This window comes from Nothoprocta perdicaria, unplaced genomic scaffold, assembly GCF_003342845.1.
Source record: "Nothoprocta perdicaria isolate Ctin4 unplaced genomic scaffold, notPer1 scaffold_15, whole genome shotgun sequence".
In the NCBI taxonomy this organism is placed as follows: Eukaryota; Metazoa; Chordata; class Aves; order Tinamiformes; family Tinamidae; genus Nothoprocta; species Nothoprocta perdicaria.
In genome coordinates, this window is record NW_020454649.1 from 2995577 (window position 1) to 3015626 (window position 20050).

General features: G+C 39.6%; 1 protein-coding gene across 1 annotated transcript in view; it reads right to left on the minus strand.

Moving 5' to 3' along the window:
- The window catches only part of EHF (ETS homologous factor), a 29548-nt gene extending 12769 nt beyond the window's left edge, over positions 1-16779 (minus strand). Inside the window, exon 1 of the mRNA XM_026034720.1 lies at positions 16703-16779. The gene's annotated coding sequence lies outside the window, so the exon portion shown is untranslated. The remainder of the gene's footprint in view (positions 1-16702) is intronic.
- Positions 16780-20050: the final 3271 nt, after the last annotated feature.

Below are 20050 nucleotides of genomic sequence, written 5' to 3' on the forward strand. Positions count from 1 at the left end.
CCTCAGGAAGTATTTTACAGGGAATGGCCCTTTACAGTATGGCCCAACTCAGTATACCCTTTTTTTTGTAGCTATACATAACAGCAAAATCAAACTGTGGGTGTTTTAGCATTTGTTTTCCACTCTTAATTTCAACAACGTATGATTCGGGGTCACCAGTGTGGAAGATTTTCCAGAGCAGGAATTCTGGGCTATAAAATGTTAACAACAAGTAGAAATWCATAACGTCCCACTCTAGCCAAATAAAAGATGACTGTCGTTTTGGTTAGTAAATTTATGCAAACTACAAAAGAACGCAAATTTTGGTCCCATGTTAAAGCCAAGTGATGGGATTTTGTGAAGGAGAAAATGTTGGAAAACCTTTCAGTTTACTACAGTGATTTTCAAGATGTTCATCATAWGAGTATTATTCGTTTTATATATTTGATGTAGGAGAGTTTTTAAGCAATAACTGGCTACATAACATGTGCTGCATGTCTGAAAGTCCATACATACACCMCTGAGAAGCACAGGCTGACAAATATATCACATTATTTATATTATCTCATTTTTAAGACATCATTTATGATTATAAAATTTTGAATGAGTCAASTATTAATGATAAAAATCTTATTACAGTATCAGAGGTGAATTAGAATATCATTACTTCTGCAAAAATTATAAAACTTGATTAGCAAATCACTCTTAAGAGCAGTTTGTTCAGTTTGTTAAATTCACTTCTTTTTATGTTTTTTTCCAATATGCAATTAATGAATTTCAAATTGTTGATGTGAAGTCACATTTAAAAAAAAAATTGAGAGTTACAGATACTGTGTTAGGTCACTTTGCACAAATAAAAATGTGACTGGGAAAATATGTGCTTATGAACTGAACTTTTATTTTTTTGTTCAAGCTCCTCTTGTGTATCTTTGCCCCGAGCACTCAGTTTAGCTAAACATTTTTCTTTTTTCCTACCTAGCCAGCTGAATTTCAAAACCAAAGGTCTGTGACACTTTGGTCCAGCAAACGGAGTCATAGATAGTTAGGGAYACCAAATGGTGGATCTTCTGTATTTTCTCCATGCCAGCAGCAACCAGAAGCAAGTGCATGTTAGAAGGCTGAGTAGAAACACTGTGAACCCCCTTTACCTACCCTTAAAATCTTCCTCTTTCAGTACCAGTTACTCTCACCGTGTTCCTGCACACTAACTGTATTTTCAGATGCTGTATATGAAGCCTGCTTTACAAATTAATTGACCAATACATCCTCTGTTTGAAAGCTATGTGTTACTATGTTACCTTATTTTTTTTTAATAAACTATTTAATTAGCTTATTTTGTTCAGGGTAATTTATCTCCCCATATCACCTGTGGGAACAATATGCATGGGAGAAAGAACTTGAAATATAACAAAATTTACAGGAACAGGACTGGAGTCAGCTTTAACCCAAACTTTTGCACATTGCTGGACATTATTCAAGGTATTGATTTTGAATCACCTACATAGTTAATAGATCATTAATAACAGCCATACAAATTASAGCCTGGAAACTGTCAGGTCACCCCCCTTATCTTAATGTGAGTGTATCTCTTAGTTGGAAATCACTTTGTACCCAATCTCAACAAACTTCAAGAAGTCCCACTAACCTAGCTTCCATGACTTCACTTGGAAGTCTACAGCATCATGCTCAAAAATGTTTCTTCACTAAACCGTGACTTTCTTTATTTCAYCCTATATAAGCCTTTCTTTGATACAAAGACAGATTTATGACAGATTTATGCTTATAGTGGTGTCTCATCCCATACTTGGAAAGATTTTGAGTCAGGATATTGGTAGAGGCGTGCTCTTCATTAGTTTAGGGCCAAATCCTCAAATCTCACTTGTGCGCAGACAAATCTAGTTATAGGGTGTGAAGCCTCAAGGGGAAGGACACATAATATGTTCATTTTTCTTTTAATCATATGCCATGTATCAAAGCAAACGGTGGAACTAATGAACCTGGTTTCCTATGAATGTGTATCTTGTGGTTGGGTTCTCTAGTGTCTAGTAAGATGTGAGCGCTGATTGAAGTTTTTCCCACGGTTGGGGCATTCATAATGTCTCGTTGTCTCAAAGGAACGAGCTCAAGCTTCGCTCTTTCTTTCAGACAGCGTATTAATAGATTTTCCCCCATTACCTGGCAGCCTATTTTCATTAATCCTGTAAGAACTTCATATCTTTGAGACTTCTACCCCATATCAAATTTAATTAAAATGGGTGATAGGACTCCAAGATTATTACAGTCCAAATGCAAAAGCCAGCACAGAGACAGAATAACCACAGAAGCCTCATTTCCGCAGGAAACTATGCTAAAAGGGGATTCCAGTAGAGCTAAGATTTTAGAAAACAAAATAAAGATCCTGAGATCTGTCTCTTTGCTGAATATTATAAATGAAAGTAGGATGAAATATCAGAAATGCATACTCACATACGGATTTATATGTGCACAAAAGTACACACATTTACTTTTGTGTGCACATTGCAGTTATCTCTGTACACACCTTTCAAGTCTTCTCCACTAAAGACCAGGCATTTCCATAGCATAACCTTGTAACAGCATGTAGGACCATTTGCCAGTTCATAAGAGGAGGGAAGTATCACTTAATCAGTGAGGTCAAATAAAGTTGTGCAGTGATGTTCAACAACGTTCTTTCCATAGAGAGTCCTGCTAAAAGGGATGATTGCATTTAAGAAAAAAGATCTTTTGCCTACATTTGATATTTCAGATGGGATCCAAAGACTAAAATCTGAAAGACCCTTAGTTAAAGCTTGCACTGCAGACAGGAGTTTTAACCAAGTCACGGCCCTACAGAGTGGGAGGTAGCAGGAACTCTCTTACTCAATTCTTCTTTTCTTTCCTGACCACTTGACTACTCCAAGCAAACACCAGTAACGGAAAGAACAAGGAGCCATGGCCTGACCATGGAGCAAATCCAGCATTACAGAAAAACATATTTACAAATCCTTGAACCTTGAACAGTGTCTAGTGCATGCTATGCAAATTACTTTATTGCACTACTGCTCTGGAAATAAATTGCCCTGATCTCCATTTCCACATTCAGCCGAAGGAGACATCCAGATAATGAATTTCTCCTTTAAATCAGRATCTTTTACGAGCAGCTCATATTCAGTGACAGGAAAATGCTTAACACTGCATGCAAGGCGAGCCAGCAGCACCGAGAGCACAAGTGAATTTTCACAGCCAGCAAGCAGAGCCGTGATTCTGACATTGGTTTGTTGCTTGCTCATGTTGCAAGACTGAACTGAATTAAGGGTCGTGTTAATTACAAAGAGAAGGGGGTGTGGAGCCTATGGGCAGGCAGGCATAAAGCCTTCTGGTTCRTAGAGCTCTGTATCCTATGCAAAAGAAGAGAAAGAGATGTCTAAGGCAAAACTGACTGAAACTATTAAACTATGACTCCACCCGTAAGCTATGCAAAGTGTAAGAGTGACTTCTAGCTGAGACAAGCTCTGTGCAGCTCCTCCTGGTGAGTCCAAGAGGGTGGATCTCTTTGGCGCATTTACTTATGGGATCCTTCCCCATTTTTCCCCTTTTACCATCATGGCTGAACTTCAAATGTAGATTTCACCTGGGCCTATTTTCTTTGAAGTATGTTATGTACACAGCGAAGACACAAACCCTGCTTTTCAGGGCTAGGAGTTAATGGAACAAGTATCTACAGAGTATGTTAAATATTTTAGATCATTATTGCACTTTGGAGTAGAGTCAAGCACTTAAACAGCAATCTAAAGTAAATGATACTGGCTAATAACTGCAGATGCAGAAAAACAGAATCTGGATTTCAAAAAGTTCAAGAGACAACCAAATAGCACAAGTTTTTGAGATGTCAGGAACAAAGGACATGTACAAGTAAGCAGGTGGACCTACTTTACACACGCAGTGAGTTCAGAAACAGAAATGCATTGTACTTGTAATGTATATCATCAATTAGCTGCTTTGCATTTAAACCACCTATTTTACATCTCCAGTGGTAGCAAGAGCAGGTACAAAGTGAATCCATGAATGCTTAGAACCTCTTTGCATGCTACCATAAGCTTTTGGTCTTCTTTTTTTTTCCTATTATTCAACATGCATTATATCCAGTACTCTGAGGCTTTATTCTAAGCCCCTCCTTCCTACCCRTATGGTTACAGTTGACCCTAAGATTGCTCTACGGTCTCTATCAGTTGACTGTCTCTTTTGCAAAGGTCTCAGTTTGACCATGGATGCTCATGCCCATCTCCCAGTTGAGATGTTGTCCCTGGCACAGCTTGCCTGTGTTTGTGACCATTTCTGCAGAGTGTTAGGATCATTTGGGGCCATGTAGATCCACATGCACCCACTCAAAACTTCTTTGTTTCCGTACCTTTATTTTATTGCCCAGAAGTAGAGACAAGTCCCAAAAGAAACAACTCATTTGTAGGCTGACCTCCAATAGGACTCTGCTTCACAACAAAAGATTCATCTACGAACACATTCGGTACAAGCAGCGAGGTGGCGTTTGCATGGCAACCTCTGAAGCCTGGGCTGGTGGATGATAAATGTAAAGCTCACCATTAATAGTATTATGGATATACCTTCCAAAAGCTTGTTTTTAAACTCTTCAGATGTTTTGATGAAAGAGCATATAAAAAAAGCATTTTTTGTTGTATGAGGTACTCACTGTTTGAGCCATTTAATTTTTAGTCCATCACATGTACCCTTAGACTAGAAGAATAAATGCATTTGCTAAAACCCATTCTAAATGTAAAGTTCAAGGAATCATTTAATAATAATAATAATAATTCCAAAATCTTTGTATTCAGCATTCTGGTTTGGGGCTTTTGAGACAGTCTTTTCCTTTCTGCACCTCTCTGAATGGCACATTCCTATACTTCTGTATTTTTGTTGTATACAGTTGAAGTTCATATGCATAAAACCACTTTTGCGTGTGCAAAACTGGCTCTTGGTGAGATTTCAGAGACTACACTGAGACCTTCATCATTTACTGTTGTGGGCTCTTGGAAAGGAAAAGATGGGATTGTTCTTTTGTTTTCTTTGAACCTTGTATATTAAATGTATGCATGAAGGTAAACTGAAAGACCAGAAAAGGAAGATGAATAGAAAGGAGCAGTTAGCGTATTTACCTATGCTACAGATAGGATCACGCTAAACAAAATCAAATAAAGCTTGATTGGAATCCTTTATTACTAAAGATCTGATTTTCATGATGCACTACAAGGCAACTTTTGTAAGAGATATGTGGTGGTTGTTTTAACATGTTCATATGGATGCTTCAAAATCTTGCATATATATTTTAAGTAAAGAGAAGCTTGACTAGGAAAGTTAGGATCTAGATCTCTATCTTAGCTACTCTCTGCTCCGGGGTTTGGGTTTGGTTCTTATCTCTGCTTTAACGATGTAATTTAAAGACAAAACCATAGTTCAGTTTCCTTTTTGAGAGAGAACAAAGTTCACTTCATGAATGCAAAGGAAAAAAATATTTGATTATATGCAAAGTCTCACAGGTTATTTTTTCTCTCCCCTTTATTTTCATAATCCACCATCTTCATATGAACTGGCTGCAGCATTCAAGGTACTAGTTAGTATAATGAAAGTAAAAGAAWTTTTGTTTGTTTGTTTGTTTTTCTAAATCAGAAGCAAACAGCTTCAGATATTCCTCAAGGCATAGATGTATGTGCCTGACACTGCTAACTGCCAGGGGTTGGCATTCCGCAAATTTTACCCACACAGTCATGTTACCTTAGCAGAGGAAACAGTGAACCGGAACCTGCCACTTATCAAGGATCCTGTGTTTGGGATCCATGCTTCCTTGTCACATCACAGCCTAGATGTGCCTCTTCTTGCCRTGCCGCTAGTTTTGGAATAAGGGAAAAAAAAATCATCATTCATTTTGCCTTCAGAAAGATCATTCTCCTCTTGTAGGAGATCTCTGCACAGATCTCTCTGTACATGGAATTAATAAGCAATGCAGCAGCTAAGAAAAAAAAAAAGTAAAGAAATGATTTTATTTGTTTTGATAAATGTGCCATTTTCACATTAATTCTACTCTTAGAATGTTTTGAATAAGTAATGATTTTTGCCAAAGTTTGGCAAAAAATAAAAAAAAAAAAGTCTTTTACTTTTTTTAATTCTTCAGTGCTGCAAAACATTTGACCGGTGCATGGCACTCCCTTCATTATAGTCTGCATCACCTCAGCGAGTTCATGATAATTTGGGCCAGCCATTTTTCCTGAATATTTAGAAGTCATTTGCCACAGATTCATCAGTCTAGCCTCGGGGAGACAGAGTCTTGGAAAACACAATAATGGGAAAAACTGCCTTTGCTCTTTCTTCTTCTTTCAGCACTTAATACCACACCTCATAGAACAACTCCACACCTTCTTTCAAGTCCTTCCTATCTCTCTGGTACATCCTTCCTCTATCCAGGAGCCAGCTCATCTCCCTAATCCCCTTTTACTAAACACTTTTCTTTTGCTTACAATACACTAAACATACAAATGGCCAAAAAGCACTCTAGATGCCCCTGCCGAGCTCTGTGTCTATAATTAGGCAGAACCTCATCAGCTAACAAAGTACTACCATCATGTTCTAACACCTTCTGCTTCTTCCTTTGGCTCCCATTCCCCAACCACTTCCCTCCACCTTCCGCGACAGCTTGTCTATGCATTACGTTAAAGAGTAAATCTCTATTGGGGAAACTTCTTTCTTTCCTGCTAACAGAGCCTGGGTGGCAATTCAGTTATTAGAGATTAATGACAATGATAATAACAATAATAATAGTGTTAGCAGTAGCTTTCCTCTTTGGCTCTCACTTGGTGCTGAAGTGTTTCTGAAACCCAGAAATATAGACTTGCATATGTTGTTTTCTTCCATAAGGAAATATATCCAAACCACTGTGGCCAGCAATATCTCTCTCTTGCCATAGGATTAACATGGGTTTTAAGAATAACAATCTACTTCCAAACTAAAAAGATCTTTTTAATCTATTTTCCTTCAAAAAAAAATTTTTTTTTTTTGCTTTATAGTTATCATTTCTATAAAGAACACCTGCTTGAAAACTGCAGATTTCTTCTTTTGGGCTGGTTTCTAAGTGAGAGCTAGATGGAAAAATGGAGTTGGAGAACACACAAAAATGGAGGTGTCTCGGGGATTACCGTGACCTGTCTCTGTGTGTGGGAAGGAGGAAGTAGGCYGAGATTTGCCTGGTGTGGAGCGCAGCCCCAGCAGCCGAATTGGCAGGACCGCGGGCGCAGGAGAGCCGAGAGTGGCAGAGCTGTCGCTCCCTGGCCTGCCCAGGCCAGGCTGGGGGTATTTCATGAGCGCAGCCAAAGGAGCGCTCTGCATCACAGCCCTTCCAATTTGKTTTCTCTCAAACTGCTAGGAGGTTACAACCGTGAATATCTCCTTACTTGAGATATCTCCTCACTAGAAGATTGTTGGCTTTTCTGGTGGTGTGCAAAATCTGGCTCAGAAGACAGGATATTCTCTTCACTCTCCTATACCACCAGACACACAGCTGCAGTCTCAAAAAGTCTCTGCAGTCTCTGCTCTGAAGAGACGAAGTTTTAAACATAAATTTCATGATTTTAGGCCCCTCCTACTTTAAAATTTGTTCTTACTTTAAAATTTGTTTCTTTCTGAYGGTTAACATGAAAATTAGACCTATTGGGACTTACTTTTGTTAATTCAAATCACTCAATTGATGAATTCAATCAATTAATTAATCATATTTCTCCTCACTGCTATCACCTGCCCAGTATGGACTCCCTTGTGCTCCTCTCTGGGATACTGAGGACCCCAGGGCAGGCAGCCCTTTACACATGAAAGTCTCCAAAGCAGAGATTATCACTGAAATGGTTCACTGGTGCCCACTGACCCTGTTGTCAGTCCCATTGCTAGTTTACCTGCCACTCAAGCTGCATGTTTGTGTGTCTTTATTCAACACAATTATTCAGAGCCTCGCTGTACTCGGGTGGTTTCTCCATGTTGTATTCGTTGTGTGAAGGAGCAGAGATGGCACGACCACCGGTAGCGGTACTTCATGCTGGTTCCCYGCCCTCCTGAGGTGATAGCAGATGCACTCGTGGGACGAGTCCCAAGAGCTGTGGGACTCCCATGGCTCTTGGAGCCACCAAGCCACAGGCTAGCACCTGGAGCACTGAGGCTCATATATGGTCCCTACCTTCCCCAAAAGCAGCCCTCAAGCAGGAAAATAAAGCTTCCCGATCGCCAGCCACTTTCCGGGGTGATGGCAGGGCAAAGTGGTGGGAAGCAAGGTCTCCCGGCCGCCGTGAGCACCGCGCAGCGCTTCCCGCTCCGTCCCACCGGGGTCAGAGGAGCAACATTTCCACGGTGCCTCTCCTCCGTGGCTGGCACGGCATGCGCTGCCCATCCCGTTTCCATTGATTTCTCCAGCGGTTGCATTAAACAATACAATGGAGCATTTATGTGTCAGTGTTGGTAGCAGGTTGTTAAGTAAAACCCACCGTAAATAAAGCCGTTAATTCAGTTGCTGGCACRGCTCTCTTATCTTCTCAATACCTCCCAGAGGGTATTAGCCTTACCCTTTCGTTTGAGTTGGCAGCAGAGTTATTTTTTTGCACCTGCTGCTCCACTCCGATAACAACGCAGGTCAGCTTTGATTTGTTGGAATATAAACAAAAGAGCCAAGCCAGGCATCTGCCTCAACAGCCTGGGCCGGTTTGACGATAGAGCCTTTCCCATTGGGTTTTGTACAATGCACTCTTTCGATTCTTACGTGAACTCTCTCCCGCTTCACAAATAGTCCTTTGCCACAGGTTTTAGGAGGAGAGCTCCACATTGTACTTTTCCATCAACGGAAGCATCAACAGGGCAAAGTAACGCACAGGAATTTCTAAGTGTGAAGACAGCAGAGGCATAGCATCAAATACATAAGGAAAAACACCATGAGTGTTCGCTTTCCCCTTACACACATGCACACGCTTCATCCCAAAACCTGCCATTTACCAAAAAATAAATACAGTCCACCAAAAAAAAAAAAAAAAAAAAAAGGTAGTGAGTTGAGAACTTTCAAGCTGTTCTGGAAATGAAGGCTCTGGGGCTCATCTACTATAAAACCATCTATGGTGATGGGAGATCTCCCAAAATTACCACCTTAGAGCAGAGAAGGAAGACAGTCCACATAGACATTAAAGGCGGTAAATAGTATAAAACATAGAAACAAAGAAAGGCTCTAGCATTGCATCCTTATTACAAATAGGAAAATTAAGACATCAAGTTGAAATTATTTGCTTAAGTCTTATGTCATAAAGCAAGTCAATGGATAAGCCAGTCCAACTCATACCTTCCAGTTCAAGCTTCATTGCATCACATTTCTCTAGCAAAGATTACCACATGCAGATAAATTAGGATGGTCATGGGGTTTGAGAACAAATAAAAGGTATGGAATAAGTTAAAGAATTTTCTATTAAAAAAAAAAAAAAGAGAGAGAGAGAAACCTGCTCAGACTGAAAGCAAGGTTCATCAAGGCTATTGTATGCCTAATAGAAATCTGAATGTTAACTTAGCCAAACAATTAAATCTACACTTGAAACATTAAATCAAGAAAGAGCTGCCCTTGACCTACACATGATCCTGAAAATAAGCTAGAAATTCCTAGGTAGTGCTGGCTGAAATTCAAAATTTCTGYTTTGTGAAAGTGTGACAATTTTTTTCATTTTTTATTTTTTTTTTTAAATCACAATGCAAGAAAGGAATTTCAGAAAGCAAGTTCCCTGGCAACAAGGGAGGGAGGATCCTCATCCCTCTGAGCTGACATGTAAAAATCTACATTCAAGTTGTCCAAGTAGCAAGAGCACGACTCAGCCAGTTATGCAAAATTGTTTACAGAAGACAGAAGATTTCAAGTGCCAAGCTACACTATTCCTGCAAACAGACAGCAGTGTCACCACAGAGCAGCTGTGCAGGATACTATAATCTTCACAGCCAGGACTGTTGCCTTCATGATTTCAAGAAACCTTCTGGAAACCCTTGCCACCATAATCCTAAAAGCAGCCTATGCCATCTACATTTAACTATGTCATACACTACCCAAGATGTTAAGTTTGCAATCCCATCCCTCCTCTTTTTGTAATCTCCAATGTTCCTTCTTTTTCTTCTAATCTATTCTCTTTTTTTTTTCTCCCCCTAATCCACTGTCTCCCATTATTTCTAACCCATTCTCTCTTCTATTTAATCAAACTATCTGACCTTCTTCTCAACCTCATCATAAGACAGATAAAACCAATATCTTCAGTGATCTTTCTGAGACACAAAAGCACCTGGTCTTATAGCGAGGGTGAAGTTTATGTGCCGATCTCTAGGATGGAGGCTGKAGAAATCAGAAAGAAGGAAAAAACAAAGCTCTCTTCCCTATCTTTGAGGTTTTTTGCTCCTCTATGCAGGTATATAACTCATTTAGTCCTCAAGGGAGATTGAACAAGTTCTGCCAACAAAACCAACAAGAATATTTCCGGGCTATTTCAAACAACGTTTTTTCTTCAAAAGAAGATTTATTACCTTCTGAGTATTACTAACTTTAATATCGCTCTGAGTAAGAGCGAGATAGGAGATTCATAAAAAAAGACATTTTSAGCTGCAAGAAGGTTTTTTTTCTTCCTTTCTTTTTATCTTTAATGATTAAATCTCCTATGACTGAAACACAAAGCAAGCCTATACCCTGGTTCTGAATACCCCAAAGCCTCTTAAATTTTACCATCATTGCGACCACGATCACGTTAATACCTTTGGCTCYCGGGATCCCTTTGCCACAGAGGCACTGCCAAGGCAGAGCTGCGGGGCTGCCGCTCACGGCGGCACCAGGGCACGGGAACACCGGGCACGCCAGCGCTGAGGCTGTGCACAGAGCCCTGCAAGGAAGCTGGGAACGGCTTGGGGCAAAGCCTGCCGTCATGGGGGCTGCAGCTGGCCAGGGACACGGCTCTGGGCACAAGTCCCACTGGGAGAAGCCCCTTGCCTGCTGCAGGACACCACCACCCSCCATTTCTACCTACCGACAAAGCATGCTGCGACGTGACGAGCTTCACATTTTAAAGGATTACATGGAAGAGTTACTCAGATAATGAGAGGAACTTGGAGGAACACATGGCTGATGTTGGAATTCCTATATAAAAAGCAAAACACAAAAGCCCATGCAGGAGATAAGGGATGTGCATGTGCTTGTACACTTGTGTACTCTGTGTATGTGAATGTATGCGTATCAGGAGTGGCTACAGCCAGACTAAGAGAGATTTACTGAATTGACTACAATTTGACTATCATCCAAAAACATTTAATCATTTGAGATTTTAAAGGAGGAAGAAAAGTTTATACTTGTTCCTACAAATTACTGTAGCTYCATCAAAAAAAAAGTCTTGGAAAGAGTAGGGATATCTATACATTGCTAAACGAAGCGGGGAAAAAAAAAMCACAGCCATCTCATTTTATCCATTCTGCCCTTGATAATTCTCCAATGATATCTTGTCATCTACTAACCTTTTTTGGTCTTTCTCTGTTGGGGCAGATGCCTAGGAATACYGCAAGTGAAGCCTGTTTTATGGGAGCAGCGTAGCAGGATGGCTCCGCTGCAGAAGAGACAAGGGCAGCACCTTGGTGCGCGTCAGAATTTGGCTCCCTGGTAAAGCCCCTTCCGAGCCATGCCAACCTCTGAGACAGCGCTTAACCAACATGCTTTGAAAGTGCATCATCAAGATGCAAGCTTCTAAGCCATTGTGTAATAATAATTATATGCTTCAGTAAAAATCATTAAGAAAGTTTGGGGGTAATCATTATATTGTGCACTTAGTCTGGTTCCTGACCGTACCATCTCGGGCAGCTTTATGTGAGTTTRTTAATTATATAGCGATATATATTAGTAACCTGACAGATGAAAGAGTGGTTTTAAAAAACAGAAACTATTTTTCTGATGATGACACCAGTAATTTGGGCAATAGAGAATATTTTTACATATAGCTGCTGAATCTTTACGGACTTTTAGGGACTTTGGAAACTTTTCTTACTACGTTGAATTCTGTGGTGAACAAATTTCTCAGTTGTGATTTTGTCTACATCCTTCCCCTATAATAAAGGCTTTATTATTATTTTACACATTTGCAGATCCTGGAAGTAGAATGACTTTCTTTCACTACTGCAAAGTAATCTTCTTTTATTGCCCAGACTTACTCGCCTATAACCAGTGAGACCTAGTTTTAGATGGACATTTTTTTCTGCTAGTTCTTACACTCTTTTCTGCTAAACGCATTTCACAGTATCAGCAAAGCAATAAGTAATGATAACCATGTGCAAGGTCAGCTTTGGCAAAGGGAGTCTTTGTGGGATCCTCCTCACCGAGAGACGCACCAGAAGCCGAATGTCAGTAGATTGCTCCACTGGCTGCATGACGCCTTGTTTACTCATTCTCGCCCATCTACGGACCTGTGACCAGCCAATGTCCCAAACATTTTAGGCATTCAGTGAGGGATTTAGCTCAAGCCCCATCCTCAATTCAAAGCAACTTGCATRTAAGAAAGACACCTGCTGACTGCTGTAGAAACTGAATTAGTCCTTAATCTTCACCACGCCAACTGCGCAAGTAAATCCTTCTCTGCTTACCCTTTCTATCAGCAGTATTACTGAGCAATATTTTGCCCTTATCAAATTTTACAAGTACCCCTCCCTTGATAATTTAGTGAAATAGATCCTCGTTCACCAGGGCCCAAAATGGATGCAAGCTGCAGGATGCAGAGGACAGGGAGAAAGCGTAGCAGGTATCAGCGGCCAAGAAGAGTCCTTGAGCACTAGGCTAGCTGAGCAGCTGAAGCTGGTGGGCTTTGCTGAACACATTGCTGCACTTCCACAGTGCTCACAAAGCACTTACCCCCAGGAATAAAACTCCATGTGTTTTTGTTTAAAACACAACAGCAGCTGAGCTGTTAGAATAGATGAAGATTTTACTTCACTATACAACRTAAGCCATGCTACAAAAATAGTTAGCATTTTTGTTCTTTTCCTCATGTACTGAGAAGCCTTTGTGTTTGATTATGCCGCATCCTACCATTGTGTGTCATGAGCAAAGACAACTGACAATTAGGTTTGTGACCTTTTTCTTTTCATGTGCCGCTCACCACAGGAACACCTAGCCCTCAGTAGAAGAACCTACTTCACAGCAGTAGGAAGACTGATGAGAAAGGGAGCACTGCAGGAACTCTCAGGAAATCCTACAACGTTACCATCAGAATAAGAAGGGGTCATTCATTTACCTATATAACCCGCCATAGGCACCCTGACCCTGGATATTCAAGCCAGCAGGCTCTGACCTGTAGCACCCCCTTTCCAGCCTCAGTACGACTCTCTAGTCACCACTCCAACTTGCAAGGGTGATATCCATGACTGCAGAAAGAGCACAGACCCTGCGCAGGAATTGGATCTAAGCAAACAGGTAGCAGTAGGAAGAACGCAGCTACAGACTGCACGGAACCAACGCAGGCTGTATTGCAGTTTGGGGAAAGTTTGCCTGGGAGAAGGCTGAATAATGTGGTTGAGAGACAAAGCTAGGCAGATTTATGCCGAGCGTGTTAGGGGAGAACAAAGGAGGGAAGGGGAGAGCTAGTCTGGAAAGTCGGCCTAGGTCCTGGACAGCCCTATGAGCTTATTCAGGCAATAAAGTCATTAATCCACTTTTCTGAGGATTATACATAAATTCTCACTTTTTCAGCAGGTGTAGAATTTAATCCTTACTTTTTTTTTTTTTTTCTGTGCAATTTGCAGTGGGACGAGCCACATGCTAACACCGTCACCTGTGTCTGGACACATAATGCACCTACAGAAATCCTCCTTTTCCTTCTCTAATCTCTCTTCAGCTGCATCTCTGGATGATTTTTCATTTCTGGTTTGATCTCTCTCCATTGCAATTTATTACCTTATACCTCCCAGACAGAACAAATCCTGATGTTAACAACAAAAATCACTGGAAATGAAAGGGAAAAAAAAAAAAAGTTCAGTGGGAGCCAAGTGTTTTCATTTTGGCTTTATCCAACTTGTCCAACACTGCTATTGTCTGCTTCCATCACTACTAAAAACTCAATACCCTGAGAATATCTAAAGAAATATGAAATTACTGTGGTAACACCGCTGCATATTCTTTCGGGTAACAGGAGAATAATAATTTTCCATGTTAAACAGACCACATTCTATTACCTGATCTCACCATGACTGGGATAATAAGAACTATTGTCACCCTACAGCAAACAAAACATTACTTTGTTTTCATATGGCAATCTGTGTCAATACGACTTGGGAAAAATATACTTTTTTCCTGGCTATTCAGACTTTACAGAGGATGCCAAGGCTAAAATAATTAAAATAATTAAAATAATTTTTTTTTTTAAATAGTGGAAAGAGTTTATCTAGCGTGATGCCGCCTTTTTGGCAAGATGGGTGCAAGCAATCAATGCTTCATCTCCTCATGGAGAACAAATGCACGGAGACAAGGAGGGGACCTAGAGAACAACAACTCTGGAAAAGCCTCCGATTTGCTGAATAAAAAAAAMCAAACAGTTGAATATGAATTCCAGTATATTGAATTATGCAGATATGAACTCTGGGGACAGAAACATGAATATCTTGGCTCTCAGTGACTTTCTCTTTGCATTGCTGCTCCTACAGCCCGTGTCCAGTTCTGGCATTCAAATTTCACAGAGGATGTTGAAAAATTAGAGGGCACCATCGGAGTGATTAAAGGATGGAAAAGCTTACAGTGAAACAGGCTGAACTCCTAAAAATTTTCACTGTATGGCAAGTTTTTCCACGAGAAAGAAAAGTCTAGGGAAGTCAGCCTAGCACGTTTAGCAAGGAGAATGTTAAGGCATGACTTGTTCACGGCTACTTGCAGCTGCTTACACAAGGAAGAGAATTCTTTTTACCCAGGGAAACTTCGCACTAGCAGTCAAAGACAAGACAGTCCAATAGCTGAATGTGAGATTAGTCTGACCAAAACCGAGACCAAATATTTAGAGGAGCAGAAAATGACTGTTAGGGCACTTAATAAAAAGTGGTGGTGAGTTTCTCATGTTTGGACTTCTGGATTTTTTTTTTTTCCCCACAAGGATGGAAAGTTTCCAGAGGATAAGTTCTACATCGAGCCATCTAATTAAATTCTGAAAAATTCTAGGAAGTCTTATGGTCTTTATTATCACAGTAATCCTTTCTGGTTTAAAAACTTGTAAGGGACAGGAGTTAAACCAACATAATGATGTTATTTCTTGGTGAAACATCTTAATGCTGTAGTTTTACTAGTTTTAATTGCAACTACTTTTTTTTGTTTCCATTTTTATATTAAATATAAACCCACAGTTCTGCTATTTCACACAGTGCAAAATAGAGACGAGGCTTAAATTACTGCGAGCATATTTGCTATAAAGACAAAATTTAAAAGAGTTCTAGGATCTGCATTTTTTCTTATCCCATTACAGTTTTCACAAATTACAGGAAATACTTGTAAAAGATAGATGTATTTAACAGTCACATGTAACACAGGTGAAAATACAATCATTAAGTGAAACTTTTACCTCGTGGTTCCTTTTTATCATTATGAATTGCTTTGATTTTCCAAACAACATAAAAAAAGAACAGCAGGATGTACTGTAGATACAAAGGTGATATATAATATTTTTAGAGGAAATAATTCAAAAGTATGTTACCAATAAAATTCAGAGTATCTACCTAAAATCCCTCCTGGGGTGAAATGCAAGCACATTTTTTACCCTGTCAACGTAAAGGGTGAGCAACACTCATTCCTACTAGTATTTAAACAGACTGTAAAAAATCTGTTTCTTGCTGTGTCTATACCTTAAGGGGCCAATTCTGGYTTTGTTCAAACAAAATTACCATTGGAAGTGAAACAAATTAAACAAGCAAAGACACAGCAGGTCTCTGCTCACACTGTATTTACCTACACAGTGCCCGAGTTGGCATCTGAGGAGAGCTTCAACTTAGAGTGGCTGAGAACGGCAGAACCCCCTTACCCAGAGCCTCTCCACAAGAGCTACTGGAAGATTGGTTTGCAGATAAAAACAGGTAAAGTTATGAACGTGCTTTAGGATTTTCTGTCAACAGCACAATCACCATCAGTATTCTCATCACTAAAACCTACAGAAATACTGTCATTATAAAGTGTTCCCCTGTTCTGTAGCACTAATGTTCTCAATATTACTTAACATGTCCACTTTCTTGTCCCTTGCTTTCCTAAATAAACGACCATTCCATGATGAAGGTAGCTCATTTAGGACCCAAAATATTATTACATGCAGCATAATAAAAAAAAAAAAGATCCTCAGAAGGCTTTGAGTAAACCCACAGAAGTCACTGGCTTAGTTCAAAATCAATGACATTCTGGGTGAGTAAAGACAGCAGATYTGGCCCCAATCAAGCACAAATACAACAAGAATATTTAAACAGAAGATGCAAGTTCAAAACAGAAAAACAGTAGTCCTTATTGTAACATTAAAAAGCCTTTGGATCAAATGAGCTTAATTTCTGTTCCAAAGTGGGAAGGGAGGGGCTCACCCGGGTGGGCATGAGTCCAGTAGACACTTCTCTTTCTTATTTCCAGTAGTGTTAATTTAGAAGGAAATATATTAAAAAGAAAATATCCAAAACACCTTACCTCATTTAGCTGCAGATTCTGGAATGGAAATCCTGAACTGTGGCAATGGGAAGACTGTCTAAAGAACAGTAGGTTAGGTAAACACAGGTACTAGGTTATCTCTCCTAAAGACTCACACAAGTGAAGATAAATGGATGTGATATTAATTTTAAAACATTTTGCTGAACACTCAGGCAGCCAATAGGGGAATTCCTTAGGTCACTTCCTCCTCCTTTGATTGGGTACGCAACAACAACAACCAAGACGAGGCTGGGAACATTTGCATAAGGCCAGCTCAGTCCTCAGTATTCAAAGAGAACAGGTCTAACCGGGTTACACGTGTGGCTCCAGAACAAAAGAGAAACCTGGTAAATGGATGAGGGATAGATTTCTTTGTAGTCGTTTTTCTTTTTTTTTTCTTTTTTTTTTTTTTTAATTTTATTTTTTTTAAAAACCATTCCTTTTTTTTTTTTTTTTAAATTGAGATTATTTCAGGTAGATAGGGAGATTATAATTAGAATGAGAAGTGACTTGGAGGAGTGTCTCAAATTAAGATTAGTCTGTAAATAACATTGAAAGATACACTGTAGGTAATAACTTAGTGCTAGGATGGAGATGGACTGGATGGTCCAATATTATAGACTGAATTCTTTATTGTCATACTTTGAATGTCATGTGAAATGAATGAGTTTGCAGAAGGGAATCTTCATCTTCCAGTTCCTATAGGTATTTGAAAGAAAGCCAAGAAAGTTAAGAAAAATCTCAAGGGTATGGGCACCAAGAGATGAATACAAAAATATGCACATTTGTGGTATAGAAATTCAGTAGATGAGTGTTTGTTTTAYTTTTCTGTGCTTTTAATCTTCCTAATTCTGATGGTTCTGGTCAGCATGGTAGACTTAAAACTTTTCTCAAGCTTAAGGAAGTCATAAAAACTATTTTCGTTTGTTCCTCTGGATTCCAAGCCTTTCACTAATTCAGTCATCAACTCAACTCCCAACCTACAGGAAGAGCAGAGAAAGACTCTTTCCTCTTGAAATATGTACACTAAAGGACAGTTCTGAGAATCGGGAGTCCTAGGTTGTACTTGATATCATCTAAAGTACCAAAATAAAAATGCACACCTTCATCTGTCTATCACTATTTCACTACTCAGAAAAATGCATGAAATCATGTAAAAATATAGCACGTAGGAAGATTGTGAAGCTTGCTTAATTTGTATGCATAAAATGCAAGTACTGAATATTATATTAATAATTAATAATAATTAATATTATACTGTGACTACTCWGTAGTTTCTGTCAACTGACGTTGCCATCTCTTATCATGAGTCCTGGAGCCAAAAGGTAAGTTTTCCTTCCATGAGATGCTGAGAAGCATTCTTAACACTAGACTTGCCAATCACAGGGAGCATATTGTCCTTCAGCATCCACAGGTACTATTAATTATTAATCAAGAACCACCGACAGTGTAGGGGAAACATTTCATACACGTTATTTATGTTGAACCTCATTTCTAGACAAATAGTGGATCTCAGACTCAAGGAATGTCACCTTTGTACTCACCATCTACACTAACACTGTTTATATTAAARTCTGAGCTGCTTTTGTTCCCATACATGGGTGTTTCTCATCCAAAATGTCCTTTGGAAAGATTTCATTTTTTGATCCTAGTTGTAATTAAGCTCCGTAGCAGATCAGCCTTATTTTCTTCTTATCAAAGAAAGTAGTCCTTGAGGAAGAAGGAAGACCTTAAATTTCCATCTTGGAAAGCAGTATCATCTTGGAGTTACAACACCAAGGGTTAAGGATGTCATTGAAAACAGCAAGGCAATGGCTTGGAGTTTTCACAAGTAGGTCAAGTATCTGCAAGATTTCTTTAAGTACTCATGTCACCAAGTCTAAGTATTTGCATACTAGTTCATCTCTTGGGTGAGTATTTATCCTAGAGCTTTCATCATCAAAATCATGTYGTATCATCATATCAGCATGAACGATCAACCCAGAGCTGGAGAACAGGAAAAAGGTAAGAAGTAACAAAGAATGAGAAAGCAACAGAGAGCACTTCCCTTCCCTGAAAGGCATATTTAACAGTGAACCCATTTCTTAGGTCATTCCACTGAATTCGGCAAGGCAGATTAAAGAATTGCATTGAWATATGCCTCATCCACATGCCGCAATCACTGGATGTCCACATAGCTAGGGAAGTCAGAGTTTACTTCTAGGAAGGTTATGAGTAAAAGCTGCACAGAATTTGGTTCAAACACRGCACTTAGACTTGTGTGTCATGTTCTGTTTGTGTGCCTGTAAGCCTTTTCTGTTTCAGCTCCCAAGGGCAGAGACAGCTATGGTTGCTAAGGCCCAGAATATTTCCAGACAGACAAAAAAAGCACATTGTACCAACAGGTCTGGGCAAGGTGAGGCTAACTTGGCCAGCACACCAGCATGCATTATTTAGTAGTGTGCTATTTTCAAAGGCAAGGTGCCACAAAGGGTGGCGGCTCCTTAAATTTACTGCCCTGCCTGGCCAGCTATGCTGCCCCCATGTTCCCAATTATGCTTATTGACACTTACATGTGGTTCAGCACGGAGAGGATTTACAAGTGGCTTTAGGAGACGGGCAGACCTTTCCCTCTCTGTATCCCTCTCCAACACTACAGCTGCAAAATTAACATGATTTTGGTGTCCGCACAGTCTAGGTGACACAGGAAGCATGAAACCCTCTGTAATTAGGAGCTAGGGGCCCTCATTCACAGCATGGTAAAAGTGTCAGTTCAGATTCCCAGAATTAATTTAATTATAAGCATCAAGCATTGAGAAAATTATCTGAATCTGTCTAGATTCTTAAATTGGCGTCTGTTACTGCAATGTCTGACATCTGATGAAAACAGAACAAATGTATGGTAATTTCTACCTTCCCATTAATATTAATCTGTTTCACTTGCTAAATTCCAGTAGAATATCAAAAGGCAAATATAAGAAGGTGATGTATAGGTTACACATACCAAGCAGAAACTCAGTGTATGATGTGCCTGCCATCATTTAGCTGCAGCAAAATCAAAAGTGACTCATGAGGTTTGTTATAAATGAATACTCTTGCTATAAGAATATCACTAGAGAAGCCACAAGGAGCAGCTCAGATTTTATTCCCAAGACATGCTTGTTGTTATAGGCAACCATCACCTATTACTAAGTAGTCTATTACTTATGCTTGGAAGACCTCGTTTTTTCTTTACTGTTAGCCAAATTTTTGCTCATAGCTGTTCGGCTATTTGGAAATTTTCCATGATGGGCATTTGCTTTGCAACAACACTTTGGAGAATTTTCATCCATAATGGTTTACATTATTGACAAAATTTAAGACAAAGCA